This window comes from Vulpes vulpes, chromosome 11, assembly GCF_048418805.1.
Source record: "Vulpes vulpes isolate BD-2025 chromosome 11, VulVul3, whole genome shotgun sequence".
NCBI classification, from domain to species: Eukaryota; Metazoa; Chordata; class Mammalia; order Carnivora; family Canidae; genus Vulpes; species Vulpes vulpes.
Window position 1 is genome coordinate 37,023,731 of NC_132790.1, and position 22,579 is coordinate 37,046,309.

The window sequence follows — 22,579 nt, forward strand, 5'->3', positions numbered from 1 at the left end:
CAGCAGATGGGCAAAAGTCACTGATTCAACAGTGGGCTCTGTATTCAAATCCCACCTCTGCCATAACAGCTGTGCCAGTTACTTTGACTCTCCTGAGCTTCAGCTTCTTCCTGGAAAAAATGGGGGAAATGTCTACATTGTCAGGGTTTTGGTGTTAGTTTTTGCTTTTTAAAATATATTTTATTTTTTAGAACAGTTTTTGATTAATAGAAAAAATGAGAAGATAGTACAGAGAGCTCCCATAACATAATTATGTGAGCTCCCCTCACATAATTTACCCTCTTATTAATATCTTATATTGGTTCGGCACATTCGTGAGAGCTAACAAATTTAAAGTGACACATGATTATTAAGTAAATGTCATGATTTATTCAGACTTCCTTAGTTTTTACCTAAGGCCCTTTTTGTTGTTGTTTCTGCATGATCCCACATTACAATTAGTTACCATGTCTCCTTGGGCTCCTCTGTCTGATAGTTTCTCAGACTTTCCTTATTTTTGATGATTGTGACAATTCTAAGGAGTATCAGTCACGTATTTTATACAGTGCCCTTCTACTGGCATTTGTCTCATATTTTAATCATGGCTCTGTAGGGTTTATGGGTTTTTAGAAGGAAGACTCTAGGGTGAAGTGCCATTTTGATCACATCAGATCAAGATACACACTCTCAACACGATTTATCACTGTTGAGATAACCCGGATCACCTGGCTGGGTAGTGCTTGTCAGGGTTTTCCATTGTAAAGTGACTTCTTTTTTGGAATTCTTCTGCATGGGAGATTTATCTTTTCTCCCTCATATATTTTTATTCAATCACTTCTTTATATTAGAATGGACTTATTGGTATTTATTTTAGATTTGGATTATAATCTAATACTGCTTTATTTATTTTGTTACTCAAGTTGTTCCAGCTTTGGCCACTGGGAACTCTTTCAGTTGGCTGCCATGTCCCTTTGACATATTCCCTTAATTCCTTCCTCCCTCCTCCCCTCCCTTCTTTCTTTCCCCTTCCCTCCTTTCCTCCCTCCCCTACCCTTCCCTCCCCATCCCTGCCCTTCCCTGCCCTTCCCTTCTCTGCCCTTCCTTTTTTTTCTCTCTTTCATCTACTTCTTACTTTCTGGCACAGGATTCTCCAGGCTCATCTTGTATAGTGCCTGCCCCAATCCTAGAATCAATCTTTTTTTTTTTTCCAATGAGGCCTGATTCCTTCTTTGAAGCATGACACTAGAACCCAGGATCTGGGCTCTTAATACATGTGACACTTCCTACTGGGGTTTTATTGTTTCTAATTCCTCTCAGCTGAAAGAGAAAGGAAATGAATCTATATTAAGCTAAACAAAACTTCATACTAATGTCTCTAATCCATTATTACCACATGGATCATTCTAGCCTCATCACTTTGCTAATTTGTAAGTTCTCACTCCACCCATGAGAGATTTAGCTCCCGCCATCTGACATCTGTATACTTACTTGATTCAGTATATACACATAGCAGTATCAGAATTGTTAACTTACGCCACAATGGGAAACAACAATACACAGAGTATAGTGCTCATGAGCTATTCCTTTTGCCTTCAGTTTTACAAACTCCACTTATTTCTAGAGTTACTTAGGTCAACACTTTTCCTTCCACCTCCTTCACTGAGATTGAATCATATGTTTATAATACACAGTTACAGTCTTGTGTCACAATCTTCATTCCTTCCTGGGATCCAGCAACCTATTAGATGATTTGAAAAAATCTGAATACATTAAGACCCATTCTTTGTTAAGTTCTAAGAGTTTCGACAAAGGCATAATATCACAAATCCATAATTACAGTATCATACAAAATAGTCTCACTGCTCTAAATACCCCATGTGCTTTATCTATTCTTCCTTCCTCCCCTGGACCTCTGGCAACTACTTTTTTTTTTTTTTTTTTTACTGTCTGTACAGGTTTGCCTTTTCCAGAATGTCAATTAGAATCACAGAGTATGTAGCCTTTTCAGACTAGCTTCTTTCACTTAGCCATAAGCACATAAGGTTCATCTATCCATTTCTGTGGCTTTATAACTCATTTTTAAAAAAAGATTTTATCTATTTGAGAGAGAGAACATAAGCAGGGTGATGGGAAGAGCAGAGGGAGAGTGAGAAACAGATTCCCCACTGAGCAGGGAGCCAGGCCTGGTGCCCAAAACTCAGTGATTGGATAGTGACCTGAGCCAAAGGCTTAGGTTAGTGCTTAACCGACAGAGCCACCCACGTGTCCCTATAACTTTTCATCATGGGATGACATTACACTGTCTGGCTGTACTGTAGTTTGTTTCTCTGATTATCTATTCATCGCTTCTAGTTCTTGGTGAATATAAATAAAGTTGCTATAAATATTCATGTACAGGTTTTTGTGTGGACATAAGTTTTCAAATCAGTTGAGTAAATATGTAGGAGTGCAATTGCTAGATCATATGGTAGGACTATGTTTAGCCTTTTAAAGAAACTGCCAAACTGTTTTCTAAAATGGTTGCACTATTTTGCATTCCCACCAGCAGCGAATGAGTTTCTACTGCTCCATACTGTCTCTAGCATTTGGTAGTGTCAGTTTTTAAAATTTTGGTCACTGGAATAGAGATGTAGTGGCATATTATCATTGTTTTAATTTGCAATTCCCTTTTGACATGTTGATGTTGAACATTTTTTCATATGCTTATTTTCCATCTGTATATCTCTTAGTGAGGTATCTGTTCAGATTTTTTGCCCATTTTTTGTTTTTCTTATTGTTGAGTTTTAAGAAGTCTTTGATCTACAGTCTCAATGCAATCCTTATCAAAATTCAAATGGCCTCTTCTGCAGAAATAGGAAAGCCAATCCTCAAATTCATATGTAATAGCAAGGGGCCCTGAACAACCAAAGATTAAAAATCTTTTTTAAAAAAAGATTTTGAAATGTAGCACAAGCTACAGTAATCAAAACAGTATGGTATTTTCCCAATAAAATAAAACAGTATGGTACTGTCATAGGACAGATAAACAGAGTGACAAAAGAGAATCAAGAGTTCAGAAATGGACACCAAGTCCATTCAATTGGGGAAAGAACAATCTCTTAAAGAGATGGTGCTGGGACAACTGCATTTCCACCTGCAAAAGAATATTAACTTGGACTCCTCACACCCAATACGAGCATTAAAATGGATCAATAACCTAAAATATAAGCGCTAAAATAATAAAACTCTTGGAAGAAAACAGAGGTAAATCTTCATGACCTTGGAGTTAGCCATGAGTTCTTAGATGTATAAGCACTAATAACAAAGGGAAAATTAGGTAAATCGACTTCATTCAAACAGTTTTGTGCAAAAAGGACACTATTAAGAAAGTGAGCAGACAACCTACAGAATGGGAGAAATATTTGGAAATAGCATAAGGCGTCTAATACCTGTGATCTATAAATAATTTCTACAACAGAACAATCAACAGAAAGCAACCCAACTTAAAAATGGGCAAATAAATAACTTGAATATACATTTCTCCAAAGAAGATTTATAAATGGCCAACAGCACATGAAAAAAAAATGTCAGCGGCATTAATCATCAGGAAAATGCAAATCAAAACTACAATGAGATACCATTTTACACCCACTAGGATGGCTGGAATAAAAACAACAGTAAATAACAAGTGTTGGTGAGGAAGTGGAAAAATTAAAACCTTCGTACACTTTGTACACATTGTAGACATTGCAGCCTCTATGGAAAAACAGTTTAGCAGTCCCTCAAAAAGCCAAACCTAGAATTACCAATATGACCCCAGCAATTCCACACCTGGGTATAATTCTGAAGGAATTGAAAGCAAGGACTTGAACAGACAATTGTACGTCAACATCAAATGCAGCATTATTCACAATGGCTACAAGGTGGAATCAATCCAACATAGAAGTAAACAAGATGCGTATGTGTACAGTGAAGATTTATTCAAACATAAAAAGGAATGAAGTTCTGATACGTGCTACTATGTGGATGGACCCTGAAAACATCATGCTGAGTGAAATAAACCAGATATGAAAGGACGAATACATGATTCCACTTACATGAAATACCTAAAACAGGCAAATACCTAAAACAGACAGAAAGTAGATTAGAAATTTTTATTCTTATATTTTTTAAGTAATCGCTCTACTCAACATGGGGCTTGAACTCACAACCCTGAGATTATGAGTTGCAAGCACCACCAACGGAGCCAGCCAAGCACCCCTAGAAAGGAGATTAGCGATCTCTAAGGGCTGAGGGGCACTGTGAGTTATTGCTCAATGGATACAGAGTTTCTGTTTGGGATGATGAACATATTGGGATGATGATAGTAATGGTTGCACAACACTGTGATTACACTTAATTGTACACTTAAAAATGGTTAAGAAGGCAAATTCTGTTATACTTTCCCACAACTTTAAAACATGAATAATGTATTATACCCCCAAACCACGGAGTCATACACTTTAAATGGGTGAATTATAAGTCCATAAAGCTGTCTTAAAATAATTCTTTGCTTGTTTTGGATATAAGTCTAGTATCTGACATGTATTTTGTAAATATTTCTCTGAGTATGTGGCTTGTCTTTTCATTCTCTTAACCAAAGTCTTTCACAAACAAGCCTTTTCTGGTTTGAGCATTGGCAGGGAGATGGAGAATGAGTGGGACGGTATGGGATCTATCTACTCCCTGGCCCCATTAAGCCCTGGAGAGACTGCTGGCAGGAGTTCAGGGACTGTTCTCTAAGGGACACTGTGAGGCATGGGGACCAGGGACGTTCTACCTTTATCCCAACATGATAAGGTGCCACCCATGGGTGGCAAAAGATCTCCCAAAAGAGATCTTTTCTATGTAGAACTCAGGCAGCAGGACCTACAAGCTCCTGGCTTCCTCAGCCCTCTGGCTTTCCCATGAAGGGTCCTAGCAGTGACGACAGTAATGAGCGCTTGAGTGGCTGTCATGCATGTAGGACATCTACAAGGAAGTGACCAGAATCCCCTTGGGGGACTGGAACAGCTCTTAATTAATAATTAATATTGTTAATACGACCTTCTTTGTATCCAAGGCTGATGATACCTGCGACAACTTTGGTTAAGCCTTCTATTCCTAATGAGCCCCAGGTAATGAATGCTAGTCCCTCCTAAAAGTGCAGAACACTGGGTGCATGATGATTGAGACCTAGACTGTGTGGAGGGCAGTCTAGTTTCCCCCAGACCTCCTGCCAGCTGAAGAAGACCTCATCTACTATAATTACTACAAGCTCTTCTAGAGAGGGTTCAGTAATGACAGGGAGACCATATGTTGATTATTTATACCTTAGGGCTGTTGCTATTATCAGCTCCAAAGAAGGGACTCTAACAAATATCCAATCTTACTGTCTCCTTATAACCACACTGTGAGGAAGTTTTACAACCTCTACTTTGTAGATGAGAAAGCTACTAAGCAAGAGAGGTTATGTCATGCTCTGGAAGTTGCATAGCTATTCCCCATATTTTATTGCTCTTAACCAGGATGCATCTTATAATCTGTAAGTCCATTTGGTGTGATCATTTTCTTGTGATCATTTCTTTGACTAGAGGCATGTGACAGAACCTTGGTTCTGTTGATCACAGGCAGCATTCTTGCCACTACAGTATTTCCCTGTCAGGACCTTGGTGACAAGGACCTCAGAAAATGTGAGTTGGGGTGGGGGTGGTAAGGGAGGAGGGGAAAGAAAGAAAAATAAAGAAAAGAAGTGAATAAAAGCTAGACTCCTTAGTTAGTCCCAATTTTTTCTTTGTTTTGAAATTTATTTATGTTTTGAAATTGAATTCTCTGAAACTATAATTACTGGACTCCTCTAGTGTTTTTAAAAAGCAATAATGACACCTCAAATTCATGAAAATCCTGAAGAGTTGTACTTCCTCTCAGAAGAAGTGCTGGAACTGTAAGAAAGATCTATCCTAAGATAGGCTCCTCTCTGTTTGAAAGTATGACTCACAGAGAATTCTCTTAGTACTCTTCACACATAAAATCCCAAACTTTTACTTCATCAAAGCCCCAAGTCACCAGTTCATAAATCCCCTGTGCTGGCCACCAGCTCTGCAAGCTGGTACAACTGAGGTCCCTGATCATTTCGCAGGAAACCACCAGCCCTGGAGACGGAGCACTTTCACCAAACACCATTAGGCAGGCAACTGTTCACTGACTTGGTAAAGACTGTGATCATCTGCTCTTGGCCCTGGGGATCCCAGAGAGGCCCAGGCACTGAATTATGACATCATCTTTGTTAATGACCACTGTGGCTTTTAATAACAGCCTGCTTTTCTCTACAAGGCTAAGTGTTTCTCTTGGCTGACTGCCACCAACTTCTTTTGTATTTGAGGAAAAAGTCGTGGCTGTTTAGCAACTGGTAATTTCAGGGATTAAAAAAAAATACTTCTAGAAGCTTCTTTTCATCCTAAAGCTAATATTAAGGCAACATCAAATTTACAAGTTCATAGAGCAGAAATGCAGGCACTTTAGCTGTACCATAGCCTCCAAAATAGGATTGGCACAAGACAACTCACTAGCATGTAGAAGAGAAGTATTAGAATTTGTATTTCCCCTCAAAAGAAACAAACTTTGTCAACTGATATTCAAGACTCTTCGTCTGTATGTCAAGAAGTCACATAATTCTCATAAGGTATACCAGGAAACCCTAAGGCAGAAGACGTGCTTGTATGACACGGAGGAGTTGACAGTGGAGCCCTTATTCATTCTTATCACACTGAGAAATTATAGTTTCTGTGTGCGTGGTTAAATAGGAGTCATACATTCTATTATCTAGTTTTAACAAAGCTCTCAAAATAGAACAAGTGGGTTTTGGAAAGTGGCCAACTCTTTTAGTCATAGGTCAACCTTGTGGTATGCCACACATACCAATAGGGACCTACAGTTGTTACTCTTGAAATGTTTCAGTTGTTGCAGAGCCACTGCTCTGACCTACTTCCTCAGCCAAGTATACCTCCCAAGGCTCTGGCTTCTCTCAGGGAACCTCTGGACCTCCCCAAGATCCGATGACTAAGGGGTTAAAGTCTGGCAGAGTGGGTGGCCTCCAGATCCTATTCTAGAACTGAAGGCCCAGGACTTTTTTGATTGGTCAGTGCCTAGGGTATACCCATGTGAATCTTTTAACTGTCACCCCTACTTTACCTACTTTATCATCTTCTCTGAATGATCATCTCTGGCACAGCTACTGAACTCTTCCCATGGGCTCAGCATCACCCTATTTCCCAGGACAAAACTTTCTGACATCAGAGAGAAGATTTTTGAATAGACTCCACCATCAAATGGCAGCGCTGAGAGGCAGCAAGCCCCATCGGGCTATGCCCCAGACCCAGCCTCCTGCTGTTCAAAGATCCAAGCTGCTCAGTGCCTGGTTCCTCAGGATTTAGCTTTTCTGAGGGGAGGCCTCCCTGTCCACTTGGTGATTTGCCTAGTGGCTCTGGATCCAGAACCTTGCTGTACACTTGACAATCTCTTCTCATTCATTCCACAAGCATTTATGAGTTCCTACTTTGTGCCAAGACAACCACGCTAGACGCTGGGGAGTCCCAAAGGAAATAGGTGCTGGTCACTGCCCTTGTGAGTCTATCAGAGGGGTCCTGTGGATTAACAGATGACAGAGATTCTGGGCCTCTGCCTTGGGCAAGGCACTTCTCTGATCTCTTTCATGTGTTATGAGATTCAATGAAGCAATGCCTGTGAAATGCTCAGTGTAGACCCTGGAGCACAGGAAATGCTAGATGAGTGTTAGGTGTTCTCCTTATAACCATTACTATTTTGTTCAGGAGGCAGGGTGGCACAGGAGAGCTCACTGGCAGATGCTGGATGGAAACCCTGAGAGGTGGTCAGGAGCTAGTCTGGCAGAGGAGTCTGGGGGAGTAGGGGCTGAAATGATGTCACTGCTTCCAATGCAACTGCCCGCCCATGGCTCTGCAAGGCTCCTGCCCATGCCCTGCCATGCCCTTTCTGGCTGCCACATGCTGACTCACATCAGTACCTTGCCCACTATGCCCTGATGGCTTTCCTCCTCTGTTTCCCAATCCACAGTCAGGGGCCCCTCTCCAGGAGGCTGTCCTGGACACCCCATTTCACACAGCTCTCTCCTTCCCTCAGTATCAGTGTCATACAGTTTAGTATGTGAAATGCATTTTTTGTTTGATTTCTTAAGCATTAGCTACTCAGTCATAAACTTGGGTTGGTTAGAAGCAGACACTTCAAAGCAGCTCACACAGGACTGTAGCACAATAATATCATCGTTAATAACAACAGCAACCATTTCCTTTACTGAGCACCCACTGGGCTGGGTCAGGCACTGAGAGAGGCACCTTATACTTAGCATCTCTAATCCTCACAGCAACCCTGGGTGAACAGTCTTATGATTATTATCCTCATGTGTGGACCAAGAAACTGAGGCTAGAGGGATAAGTATTAAGTATTTGCCCAAAGTCACACAGCAAGTTGATGGAAGAACTGGGAACAGAACCCAGATCCATCTGTTTCCAGACATCACAATCTTTTCTCCTCTGAGCCAAGCAACTGCTCCTGAGAGTTAACAGATTAAACTGGGTGTGGATCAAGTTGGCTTTTATTTGAATAGGGATAAAATTATTCTGCTTCTTCAAGTAGAGTCAGTTACCTTAAGAGTTCAGCTACTGCCAAGTGATCCTCTGTATCAGCTCTGGGCCTGTCAGCCCATCTGCAAACAGGTGTGCTTGCACCTCTGAGAGCACGTACTTGACCTGTGACACATGCACAGCCATGCTTCCTCTAACCAGGATTATGGAAGGGAGGATAGCAGACACATGTGTAACAGTAAAGGTGCTCTGTTCCACCATCATTACATCATGCTTGGAGCAGACTGCTTCTGCCATAACCCACTTTTTTATCCAGCAGCTGCGGCAGCAGAGAGGAGCTACAGGTGGGCAGGGCTGTGTGCCACCAGCTCCCAAACTGTACAGTGAAAGCTGGTGAGCTGCTAGAGAACCAGAAGGCATTTCCTCCTCCTTCTGCATAGTAAGTACTTCATGGCTCTATCCATTTGGGGTTTTTATGAGTTAGGGTGACATGGACTCCCGGAGGTAGGATGTGGGGTTACTGAGACTGCTGTTCTTTCGCTGAACCCCCTAGGTTTATGAGGGGCCCTGAGCACACTCCTGGGATGGATATTTGGGGGTCTGAGAAATGCACGCATTGGGAAGTCTTAGCAGACACAGACCTGAGAATGGCCTTCCTCCTAAACATACTTCTGTGATCAGGTGCAAAATTATAGATCCAGGAACATACTGTAAATTCCTGAAAGTATATGATACACTGCTCATTCGTGCCCAGAACTAACCCTAACCCAGTTTCGGGCTCAAAGAGTAGGCTTTGGTGCTGTGAGCTGCAAATGCACATAGGCTGCCTGTGACCTTCCCATCTATGATATAGAGAGGAGTTATTGTTCTGGTGGGAAATACAATTCCATTTTCCTCCCATGGGTAAAGAAAGGACCAGGATGTGGAAGTGCTGCACTCACACTATCAGTATGGGTGAATGAGAAGGGAGCTACAGGCAAAGGATCTACACTCAGTTCCTCTACTTTCGGGCTGTGTGATCCTGGGGAGGTTACTTCACCTCTCTGAATCTGCTGCCTTCACCAGGTGGTTGTGTGAGCCAAATGAGAACGTGGATGTTTAGAGCTCCTAAATTCAAAAAAGTGACAGAAAGGCAAAAAAAAAAAAAAAAAAAAAGGCTGTGACTATTGCAGTTTCTAACCCCTTTGTATTCAAGATTATAAGCAATTTAGCAATGTCCTTGATGGCATTTATTTACTTTCTCATCTCTTTTTCCTTCAAGACAGTAAGTTCCTTGTGGACAGGGATTATGACTATATGATCTGTGTGTCCCCTTTGCCTAGCACGACTTGCATATTTTTATTGCTTTATTATTTCTGAAATGGTCTCCAAGGGTTCAGGTTATTTGGTCCTAGACAAGGCAGGTGTAATTATCTCCATTTATAGAAGAGGAAATTGTGGCTCAGCTGGGTCAATGACACGCTGAGGGCAGGTGGCTAACGTGCACTACTCAAAAGCATGTGACAATAATGGCTATTTCAATTATTTTGCCATTGGAAGACTAGTTTATCACAATTGTTGGATCAGGACCAACATGCAAGAGAAATGGAAGAATCAGATCCTGAAATACTTGGTGACTTTAGGATTTTTGTCCCAACCAAACAAGGGGAGAGAGGTAGATAGTTGGAAAGCTTATGAATCATTCTCTTGGCAAAATTCCCTCTGGCAGTTTGAATGCCTCATGACCCTTTCTTCCCAAGAGACTATTATTTAAAATTTAAATAATATTGTTCTTGGCACTCTGACGGACTTCTTACTCAGCTGACCCTCCAAAGGGTAGCAGTAGAGGAAGGTGACAGACGGGAGCTGCTGAGGACAAGGGAGGACCGTTTCCTTCCTCCAGTGACACAGGCCAAGCTTGGGAGGACTGGGTCAAAAAGTGAACTATGACCATAAAGAATCAAACAGACACATTTGGGAGAGTCTCTGAATAAGCTTTGTCCACGTATGCCCGGTGCAAGCGGGTGAGTGGGCAGGGGTGCCCAAACTGCATGTGAGACTGCCCAAGGACAAGTTCATCTGACAGGGCCATTGTTCAGGAGGTCACTGTTAACCTGTTCCAGCCCTGAGGCCAACCAAATCCTCCTCCACTGCTTCAACTCTGCCAGCTGGTCAGGTGAACCAGGATGGAGGTTATTTTGTCCTGGGGACAGATGACTGATGTGGCACTCAGTTTCATCAGAATGACCAACCTCTTGGTCATTGGACATCAGGAAGCAGAAGTTCTAGGCGCAGAGTCATTCTGCACTGTTAACAGTTTATAACAACTATTTCTATTTAACTGCCTTTTTAGATTTTATAGCACAGTTTTATTGCCTTTGCTATGTTTGACAATCCCCTGAAAGGAAAAGAATATCCCCATGACAGTGGTTCCAAACTTTGCTACCCATTAGAACCACCTAGAGAGCTTTTAAATGCCCAGATCACATCCGCCCCACCATCAAGTCAGAATTCTGGAGATGGACATCCGGATGAAGAGTTTTTAAAGGTCCATGGATTGCTCCAAGGTACAGTACAGTTTGGGAACCACATTGCCCTGTAAGGCAGGCTATGAAAGGGTTATGCCCATTCTGTAGATGGTAACACCAAGGCTAAGAGAATGAAATGATTAGCCTAAAATCAAGACCCTAGCAAACTGCAGAAATGGAACTTGAACTAGGAATTCCATTTCAAATGGTGGGTTCATTAATTTTTTAAAAAGATTTTGTTTATTTATTCATGAGTGACACAGAGAGAGAGGCAGAGACATAGGCAGAAGGAGAAGCAGGCTCCCTGTGGGGAGCCTGATGTGGGACTCGATCCTAGGACCCTGGGATCATGACCTGAGCCAAAGGCAGACGCTCAACCGCTGACCCACCCAGGTGCCCTCATTAATTTTTTTAAATAACCTTTCATTTGACAAGTATGTTTTGAAGACTAGCCACATATGAGGCACCCGATATAAAGTGAGAGGCCAAATACATATGGCCTCTGCTTCCATGGAATTTCAGTCTAGTGATCTTTTCATTCAAACCAGTGAATGAATACAAACCCTTTGTATTTTGGAAATAATCTGTAATTATGCAGACTAGTTGAGTGCCTGGCAGGCTAGGATGCTCAGCAAAATAGCACTAGTGGTATTTTCATTGGACTTCAGGCACAGATTTGCCCATGAGAGGCCACAAAGAGGAGGGTGATCTGGCTTTGAAGTCACTGGCCCTGGATTCAAACTGTGGCTGTGCCCCCACCAGCTGTGTGATCCTGGACAGCTTTCTTAACCTCTCTAATCTTTAGTTTCCTCATTTATAGAATGAAGATTAGTAATACAAGTTTCACAAATTGCCGTGAGAACTACCTGAACCCCCCTGAATGGCATGCCCAGATAATGGAGGCACTCAGTCAACAGAGCTGTGATAGGGTCCTTACTAGATGCTGAGTGTGGCAAAGGACACAAAGCTGCATGAACGTCATGTTCCTGAGAGGCACAGCAGCCTCGAGTGTCCTTAGAATTTCTCCTCCTGTTCATTCTTCCCTCTCTAACCTCTATCCTCAATCCACTGTATTCATCTTCCTTTGTCCTTACAGTTAGGGCACCTACATTCCAGAGTAAATCCTGGAATTTAAGAGCAAGCACCTGATACATTTTAATTGCTAATGAGGACCTGATGCAAATCTAAAATTAACGAGAGAAACTCAAAAGGGACTAGACTATAAGTTAAAAGTTCAAGTACCAGGAATGCTATCTGAACTATATTTCCATTTTAAAATTAGATTTATATTAAAAGAAAGGGAAAGGAAATGTAGAACCTCAAGGCATGTGAGTTTTTCTTTTCTACTGGAGCTTCATTTCTATAATCAACATTGAATTGATGCTTTATTCCCCTGTGAGATAGAATCTAATTTTTGCACTTAATGAACCTGAAAGTCTTCTAAAAAAGTTCTCATTTCATAAACATTATTAGCTCTGGGATCTGTATGTTCAGGAGATTACACGTATTAATCAAATAGCTCTTTCCCACTGATGTTTCTGGAGAGGGCACTGGAAGTCCTGTAGATGGGTCATGGCTGTTCTAGAGTGACACTATCTACTCTGAAGGACCTGCAGGGCGACCTCTCCTCCAGATGTCTCAAAATAGACAACTCTGTGCCCAAGGCCATATTTAGTGCCATCAAGCTACCGGCCTCTTCTAAGATCTACATTCTATGCTAAGTAAAACCAGTATTTAAAGTCTACTTTGAATGACCTACTAATAGCTTGCTGACTAATTACATGATTGGTTTATTGACTGGGTCATTACTGAATAGTCTGGAAATTTTTGTCTGCTTTCACAGATGAATGTTCAGTCTGTAAGTTAGTCTATACATTAAAACATAAATTAACAAAGCTATTAATATGATTTCCTCAGTGCCTACCAAGGGACAGGTTCATAAGAGGTGTGGAACAAGCCAACTCACTATTTCAAGTTTCTGCTTCCACAATACCCTATGAAGTAACACATCCACCCAACATGATACATTTGATAAGCTGTAGAGCTAGACTAGAAACTCAGGCCTATGGGCCACTGAGGTTCATATTAGCGATCTCTCTTCTGCTCACACAGCTTTACACTGCATTCTGCAATAACCTTTGTCAGCCACATCAAAGACAAGGTTTGATCCATCTACTGAAGTGAGTGTTTCCCGGCTGGCCTCATTCCACTACACTCCTGCCTTTTATCTTTAATACCTTCTCAAGAGAGAGAAATGGGGGACACATGAGCAACACCTAGTGTTCTCTCCACAAAGGTTGGGGGAATGACAAGGACTGGGAACAGAAATTAAATATGCTCCCCAGGATTGCAAAATAGAGCAAGGTTTGTCAAACACAATCAAACTCTGGCTGTGAAATCAATTTAGTAGGGAGAAACCACCATTTTAAAAGATGATGGGGCACCTGGGTGGCTCAGTTGGTTGTCTGGCTCTTTATCTCAGCTTAGGTCATGATTTCAGGGTCATGAGTTCAACCCCTGCATTGGGCTCCATGCCAAAAAAAAAAAAAAAAAAAAAAAAAGAAAGAAAAAAGAAAAAAAAATGACAAAGACTTGAGTTGAAAATATCAGGCTGCATCACGTTTAGGAAGGGTAGGTACTATTTTGCTCACTATTCACTTAGCTGCCTGTGTGAGTGTGCACCCATGTGCAAAGCACATTTGTGGGTACACTTGTGATGGAAAGTGTACTTTTAGGTGCAGGTGTGGCTTAAACATCTGAGAAACACTGTGGCACAGGAGGGTGCTTACCAGTGAGGGACTCAAACTGCCAATCTGAATCCCAGCTCTGACCCTTACGAGGTGCATGGCCTAGGTACCTTACCTGACTTTTCAAGTTTCAGGCTCCTTCTCTGTGAAGCAAGGATGGTAACAGTACCTATTCCATGGCATGTGTCATGTGCAGCAATGTGTCTGACACCTAGTAAGGACTCACTAACTAAATGCCAGCTATTGTAAATACAGCACTTTGGACGATCAGTGGATGGCAAGCAAGGGCAATGCTCTGCATCCCATCCCCAGAATCATTTAAATTCCAGATGCATTCATCCATCTGCTCTGTGGGAATCCCTACCTACATGTCTCATAAACCTGTCAAATACCACATGCCCCAAACCAAACTCATCTTCCTTGCCAGACCTCCATCCTGCATTCTCTCCTCAACAAGGGAACCACCCATGAGCCTAGAAGAAACTTTAGAGGCATCCTGTGCTCCTCACAACTCAACCCATGTATGTAGTCATTGCTACATACAATGAATGTAGCAGAATTAATGAATGAAGAGTTAATTAGGCCAAGTGTCCAGATAGTTTTATCTCTTGAATAGTTCTCATTCTTCTCTTGCCCAGCTTTCTCATTCTCATCCTCTTGTTCTCTTCATTGTCATCCCTGGTCTCTAATAAATTAATGGTTCTTCAACAGCTGAACACTGGTGTCAGCTACTCTCACTCAAGCTCTCATTGTCCTGCTTCTGGAATGCACCTTTTAGAACTTCTACCAGATGTTTTCCAAAAACCAAATCAGACAATTTCACTTCCTAACCAAAACATCTTTATCAAAGTCTGTAAGGTTTTTCATGAATTATGCATCGTTTCTGGCTTCATCTCCACCAACCTCCACGTGGTGGCTTTCAATACAGCAAACTCTCTTATCATTCCAAGCAAAGGCCTCTGTATATGCACATGTTGGGTTCTCTGCTATGAGCAGCCTTCTATGCTTCTCTGCCAATCACTAAAGTGCACTGAAGGATGAAAGGTCATTGACTTAAACTTATAATTAAGTGCTCTGAATCTCAAAGTTCACTGTACATCAGGAGTACCTGGCTTGCTGGTTTAAAGTTTCAAGCCCTAGGCCTCTACCTGTAAATGTTGATTATAGCAGAACCAGGGCTTTTCACTTGTACCTCTGAGATTATGAGAAACTACACCAGAGATAAATGTTTTGCACAAATTCTAATCCACAACACATAGATTCAAGAGTAAAGGGGAATGTCTTGTCCTTGGGAGTTACCTCAATAGAGATTCATTTAGGACAATTTCTTAAAGAAGGGGGCTGGGTGGATGCTGACTTATTAGTAAAGATATATCTTTTTAAATGAGCAGCAATGACGAGAAGGAAAAATACTGCTTTTTAATATAATTCTCTAATAATGTTACTGCCTTAAAATATGAAGACTGCATAGTGAAAAAAGCACAATAGCACTAATCATTATACACTGTTGTAGCAAGATCTCTCTCTGACCCTAGTGGAAAATCTTGAGAGTCCTGGCACTGGGTAGGCTTATAACAGAGAAAGAACTTCAGCTGCCCTGCCTATGGAGAAGACAGAAGCCAAGTTGTTTCTACTGAGTCTGAAACAAAAGGATTTCTCTGTTATTTTCCCATAAAAAAAAAAAAAAAGAAAAGAAAAGAAAAGGGAACAGAAGCTTCAAGTTAAGTATCCGAGCTTTTGAGACAATTAAGCCTTGGTAAGAAACCAGGATCAGAGGCTGGTTTTTTATAGGAAACAAATCTCTGAAGTAGTTTTATGGCTGAAAGTTAATGCAAAACAGATAACCCAAGGCATTGAGATAAGGACCTTAGAATTCTTTGCTCATTGCTGTCTCTGTTGAGATGTCTACCATCTGTCCCATTCTTCTTATTCAATCTACTCATCATTCATTCATTCATTCAACTTGCACATACTGTGTGACACACACAATTCTAGATACAGGTTTAAAGAGAGATGAAAAAGCCTAAATCTCATGTTCCAGTAGGAGAAATCAACACAGAAGATAAAAGACTAAGTTATTTGTCATTCAAACAAAGTTACAAAACAAAGCAATGACATTCATTTGACAAAAATTTGTTGAGTACTTACTCTGTGTAAGGCAGTGTGCTAGGCTGAGGATACAACTGTGAAAAAGAGAAGTTCACATGTCAGCAGGGAAGACACTTACTAAATAAAAGGAATCCTTTTATGATAAGAAATACCACAGAGCAGATGCAGAGGACACTATTAAAGCATGGGAGGAGCTGGGAGCCCTGATGTAGATGGGGGGAAGATGTTTAGGAAAGCCTTCCCTAAGGAAGCAACATTCGAGATGAGATATGAAAGATGAATGAAGAGTTAATTAGGCCAAGTGTCAAGGCAAGGCAGAGCTGATCAGAAAAACACTCTAAGTGGAGAAGAAGCAGCATGTTCAGAAGCTTAGAAAGGGAAAGGAGCCCAGGCAGGACCAAGATGGTGCAGCCTGTGGGTGACTTTGCTAAGGACTTGGGTTTTCAGCCTCAGGGCACTGGGAAAGCACAGAAAGATTTGAAATATAAGAGATATCATTAACTTCATGTGTTTTTGTTTGTTTTGCTCATGATTGCTTTGACTACAGTGAGGAAAATTTTTGGAGGGACTAAGAATGTGCTAATAACTTGGGAAATTCCTGCAATAGGACAGGTGAAAGGTGACAGCAGCTTGGACTAGAATGGTGGATGCAGATGGTGAGAACTGGAAGGATAAGAGCTGTATGGAGGAGATAAGATGCACAGGAGCTAGTGACCAAGGAGATTAGGGGTTGAGTGGGAGGGAGAGGGCAACAATCACTGCAAACATAACTGGATGGATGACTGTGGTGGCATCCCTGAGGTGGGACACCAAACAAAGGAGCCCAGGATATTTGGGGCAGGGGGTGGAAGTAGAGGAGCACATCTCAAATTGTACTTGACACACACTGTGTCTGACAGCCTGTGAGACAGCCACCTGAAGATGTCATGTAGGCAGTTGGACTGTAAGTCCATCTGTAAGTCTGGGTCATAGAGACAGGACTAGAGAATGAATCTGGAAACTGTGAAACTGTTAGCAAACAGGTGGTAATTAGACTCCATAGAGAGACTTGAGAGTGGGGGAAGAGCCTAGGTGTGAGCCTGGAGGAACTTCAGCATTTAAAGGCTGGATAAAGGAAGATATGGCGCTGGAGGAGGCTGAGAGGCAGAAGGGGAACCGCAAGTTGGGTTGTCACAAGTTGGCCGAGGAAGAGCATTTCAGGAAAGAACCACGGTCAACACTGCTGAATTTCTCTGAAAGGTTGAGTAACATGAGGACTGAAAACCATCCACTGGATTCAGCAAAGAGGAGGTCCCCTATAAGCCAGTGAAGGTTGGCCCCAGGAAGACCGAAGCGTTGGAAGAGAGAGCAGGGGGTGGGGAAACAAACAGCAAACACACGCAACTCTCAAGAGTTTAGCTACTAAAGGGGAGTGGTTTCAGGTGGAGAGGCTGGAGCATGTTGAAATGCTGATGGGGGGAATTCTTCAAGAAGGGAGAGAATGGGAGCCAGAGCCCAGGTAGAGAGGTGAGGGGAGGTCCCCTCAGCTGCTGTTAACAGGACAGAAGGAAGCATGGACACATGGAGGTGCTGTGTACTTCCATGCGCCATGCAGAAAGCATCTGCTGGGAGGGAGGGCTGGTGATGTCAGAGGAAAAGTTTTAAAAGAGAGGTTATGAAAAGTTTGAATATGAGGTGATCAGAGAAACATGAGATTTCTGAGCCCTACAAAGGTCTCTGTTGACGCTGGTGATCACTTCTTGTGTTGCACCTTTTCCTCGGGTGTGGCTTGACTGCCTGCCACAGGCACAGAGAAAGTGAGTGCTCAGTTTATCCAGGGTTGTGATTTCTCTCAAGAGTACAGTGAAAGATAGAGGCATATAAAATATGGGGTACTGCCAGGAGGAGTGGACTAGTGGCTTCCAAGTTGGACTGGATCAGGCTGGTGGCCAGGAACAATGACCAGGACAGGTAGGTGGGTGAGCAAGGTGGATCACTATGGAGACAGGAGACTGTGGGGAGCTCAGTGGGTTGGCCAACCAGGCAGTGTTTCTGGTTTGAGTGTGTCGTTATAATCATTGATTTCTAGGATTCTAGGATTTCTGCGATTCACATAGAGGAATTTCGCTCAATGCCAAGGTCCAGGGTGTGACTCTGGGAGCAGCTGTGGGGGAATGGAGAGGAAACATTTCCCAGTTGGAGAGGCAGGGTGTTGGAGGAGCCAGCCATACTGATGCTCAAGTAATCCAAGATGATGGCAGGACTGGGGTAGAGAACGTCTATAACCTGGTGCCAAAGCCCTCAAGGAATGAAAGTGGAAGTGACAGCAACCAGAGGAAAGGTCAGTATCTCTAAATGGCACAACTCTTAGAGAAGGAGCAGGGAAGCAGACTTGGTTGCTGTGAAAGTTATTTCCTTTAAAGATTTATTTATTTATTTATTTATTTATTTATTTATTTATTTATTTATTTATGAGAGCAAGCGAGCAGGAGAGTGAGCATAAGGAGGGGGGAGGGGTAGAGGGAGAAAGAGAAGCAGACTCCCTGCTGAGCAGAGAGCCTGATGTGGGGTTCTATCCAAGGACCCTGAGATCATGACCTGGGCCAAAGGCAAATGCTTAACCGGTTGAGCCACCCAGGTACCCTACTTGTCTGTTTAAATAGGAGGATGAGAGAAGGCAGTTCTAAAACAAGAGGAAATGAAATGATGCTTACCTGTGTCCTGACTTGGAGTGCTCGGGAGTGTGAAAAGAAGTGTGAGAGGGGTTAACAAGAAGTCAACTCAAGGTGAGAGTTATAGATGTTAATAGATGGAGCTGGAGAGAATATTATGGAAGAGACTGAAGATATTAGGGAAGGTTTTTTCCTGTAACCTAAGTGGAAGTGAATGGGGCCAGGAATGGAAGGCTGGGTCAGGGGTAAGAATGTACAGACATAAAGTCTGATAGATGCAAACAGCCTCAACCCTCTGATAAATCCTATTCATCCCAAGTCTAACTCAAGTCTTAGCCCTGGAATAAAGCCCTTCATAGCTACTCTCATTCACACTTCCCTCCATTTCCCAAAATGTTTTCCATTATGAAAGTCAGAATCACACCCCAAAAGAAAGACTGGAAAAGGCCATTCTTTAGCATTTGTGTTAGCAAGCATCCTCTTTAACTACCAGAGGCCTGGCAGGACATAAAATTGTAATTATGAGAAATTAACCTGTTGCTCATCTAGAGAATTGGAAAAAAAAGGATTTCTTTTTTTTTTCTTTTTAACTATCAAAAAAAAAAAAAAAAAAAGAATGCTTTTGGGTTCAAGTACAAGCAAGAGCTCCACTTGTTAAGCCATGGGTTAATACTGTTGCAGGTAATGACCAGCCATGTAGCCATAAGCAAGTTACTCAACTTCTCAGAGCCTCAATTTATTAATCTGTAAGTGGGCTAATAATATCAATTCTACAAGGTCATCAGAAGGTCACATAAAATCATTTGTGTATTCATTCAACATATTTACTGTGTGCCTTACTACATGCCAGGCATTGTGCCAGTAGCTGAGCTATGGCAGTGCACAACATAGGCATCATCCTTGCTTTCCTGAAGCCTACAGATCAGAGGGAGAGACATGTCATAAATAATATCACAGTAATTGCCAGTGTCATAATCCAGGGCGCCAGGCACCAAGCTCCGTGCCCGGTTCAGAATGCACATCCCTCATACACATTAAGTTAGTTCCCTCACTTTATTAACTTCTCCCCAAGGGATGTAACACATGCTGTTTGTGAGTACATGCCAGTTCCTTCTTTTAGAGGTATTCTGGGGCTCTCACTGTAACCGGGTACCAGGTCAGGCGCTCCCAGACACAGATGGGGCACTGACGAGACCCCTGCAAGGGGTCATTCATGTTCTCTCCAGGCTCCAAAGTCAAAGGAGCCTCGAGAAAACGACCACATCAAGTCACATAGCTCAACCTCCAAAAACCGTTGGCTTCCTAGAACAGAAAGGGCGAAGGATCAACCAGTGGGGTTAGGCCTGGTGCCAGGCCTTGGGTGTTGAGGGTGAAAATGGCAGCCTCAGAGGGGCCTGGGAATGCTGCTACGGCCCTCTCCCCAGCTCATTGGTCCATTAGAATTTGAAGGGTGGGGGAGGGCCCTTTACTAATGGGCTCAAGCCATTTCTGGTGAAAGAAAGTCCCAGTTTCCCTCAGGTTTACTCAGGAGTGACCATGTGATGAAAGATCTCTGGGCACAAAGGCTTCCTTAACTCCCTCATGCCCTAGGACAAAAGAATCAGGCCAAGGCACTGACCCTGCTCTCTGTGAGGTGGCAGCTGTGCATCCTGAGCCGCTGGAGAGAGATTTCCATTTCTGCCCTCCCTCATCAACCAGAACCTGCTCTGTGCACTGGGCATCCTCAAATCTGGGGAGGCCGCCCTAGGTGTGGGGGGTGGAGGCCGCCTGAGGTAGGGGAGGCTGCCCGAGGGGGAGGCCACCTGAGGGGGGAGACCTGGGAAGGCACACAGCATCCTAATAGGAAAGCTCTCTCTTTTATTCCTTTAACAGCAAGTGGTAGGGAATAAATCTCACTGGCTTGGGAATTCCAGCCACTTTATTTCGGACACTGACTGGAGACTCAAATGCTCTCTCCTTTCTCGGTGCTGACCTCACCATCACCTGCACGGCCCTGGAGCTTTAAAAATATCTGTCAGATTTACTGCAAATGTTTGTTTAAAGTGTGACTCCCCATTTGGACTCATAGGTTTCCTTATGGCAGGTACTGTATTGTTCTTATTTTTACCTTAGCGCTTGGGAGCTAAGAAATGTTTGGGGGTAGGGGGAGAGGGAGAATGAATGAATGAATGAATGAATGAATGAATGAATATACATGAATGAATGAACAAATATAGGTCTTCAGGATTGGACAACTAGATGAAGAGATGCCAATCTGGACTTTAGGGACTCTGTTGGGTCTTCAGGGTTTCCATAGGGGCGCTAAGCAGGGAGTGTCGTGGGAATGGGGGTGTGTCCTGCTTCCTCTACTACAGCTTAACCCAACTTTTATGATATTCACTGGGCTTCCTTACTAGAGATTTTGTTTGAAAGAAGGTTCTGTGGCAAAGCGAAGTGTCTGGAAAGATACTGGCCTAGATTGTTTTATTTCCCTTAGGTCCCTTCCGGGTTTGCTGTTTTCCATGGTGGGCAAGCACCTGCACCTCCTGCTTCTGACCATACTGTGAGAATATTTTTCTGCATCTTAGTTCTGGAAGGCCACAGGATGAATGGCATGAGTAAGGGAATTCACCTGTCAAGTAGCCACGGTGTGTTCTGCTTGGGCCAGAGCTCCAGCAGCTAAGCCGCTGCCCCCTGCCCTCCACATGCCCTGTTCTTACGAGTGTGCTATCCCATCATAGTGACAGCGTGAGGGACTACAGCACTTCTGTGGCCTGTCCCAAAATGGGAGGGGCTCGGCCCACACAGGATTGCATTGCTGCTGCAGGCACAATGGTCACGAACGCTATCGAAGAAGAGCTAATCATTCAAGTTTGAAGAGGATACCATGGGCTGGCAACCTCACAGAACACATCAACACTGTTACGGAGAGACTCCTGTGACTTTACCTCTCTACTCACCTAGAGCCTGTCTAGTAAGCACGTTCTGTGCCTGGGGCTGTGTGGGGCAGTGGGATATAGAGATGAATTAGAGAAAGTCCATTTGGTTAAGAAGCTCACATCCCAGTGATGTATACAAAGAAAAGGAAACTGTTCAAGATGTTAAGCACACAGAGGAATGTGTCAAGCACTCTGGGGGCAGAGAGGAGGGAGAGAATGATTCTTCTTGAGGGCTGGGGTGAGCAGTGGGAAAAGCTTCACAGAAAAGTCACATTTAAATTAGACGTTAACTTTGGACATGCCTTCAAGCCTAGAGGCAGGAGAGGAAAAGGCGGGCAGGCTTTATTAGGGAGGAAGGAGAAGACATCAGGGGACCTGGATCATACTGGGGTGATCCAGGATGGGGGGAAGGGCTGAAGGGCAGTGGTATGTCAGGCAGCTGGATCCAGGGTCAGGTCTGATCAGATTGAAATGCAGGCCTGAGCCTGCAAGCTTTGCTAATTATAGTTCTCTAGAGGCCGCAGGGAGCTCCTAACAGGTTTTAAAGCACTGTCTTCATGTGCCATGCTAAGGAATGCTAATTATCCTGTAGGCAACGGGGAAGGCCCTCAAGCACAAGCACGCAGGTACATATCCAGTCTTCACACTGAAGAGCCCTCTGGCAGCCGATTGGCGGAGCCTGGAGGCTATAAGGCTGCGATAAGCCCCACCCCACTGCCCAGGTGAAGGAGGAAGATGCTCTACACCAGCGCAGGGCAGAGGACAGAGTGGAAGAAAAGGGATAGTTTCAAGGTACATTTCAGAGGGAGAGAAAGCATGATATGATGCCTTCTTGTGTACTGAGTTATTTGGGAAAGGTAGAAAACGTGCAGGCCTTGGATGTTTCAAGCCAGGGAAACTGAGGCCAGTCGCCATTTCTATTTTTCAGCACTGCTTAAGTATCTGTGCTGGAGTCTTTACAGTCTGCTTGACACTCTTCCTTTCCTGGGTCTGATTAGCCATCCCAGCATTGGAGGAGTTACTGATATCAGCCTTCATGGTTTAGAATGTGGC

General features: G+C 43.1%; 1 protein-coding gene across 3 annotated transcripts in view; it reads right to left on the reverse strand.

The window, feature by feature from the left end:
- Nucleotides 1–22,579, reverse strand: part of ME3 (malic enzyme 3) — a 187,492-nt gene that overhangs the window by 104,073 nt on the left and 60,840 nt on the right. The gene's annotated exons all lie outside the window — the stretch shown is intronic.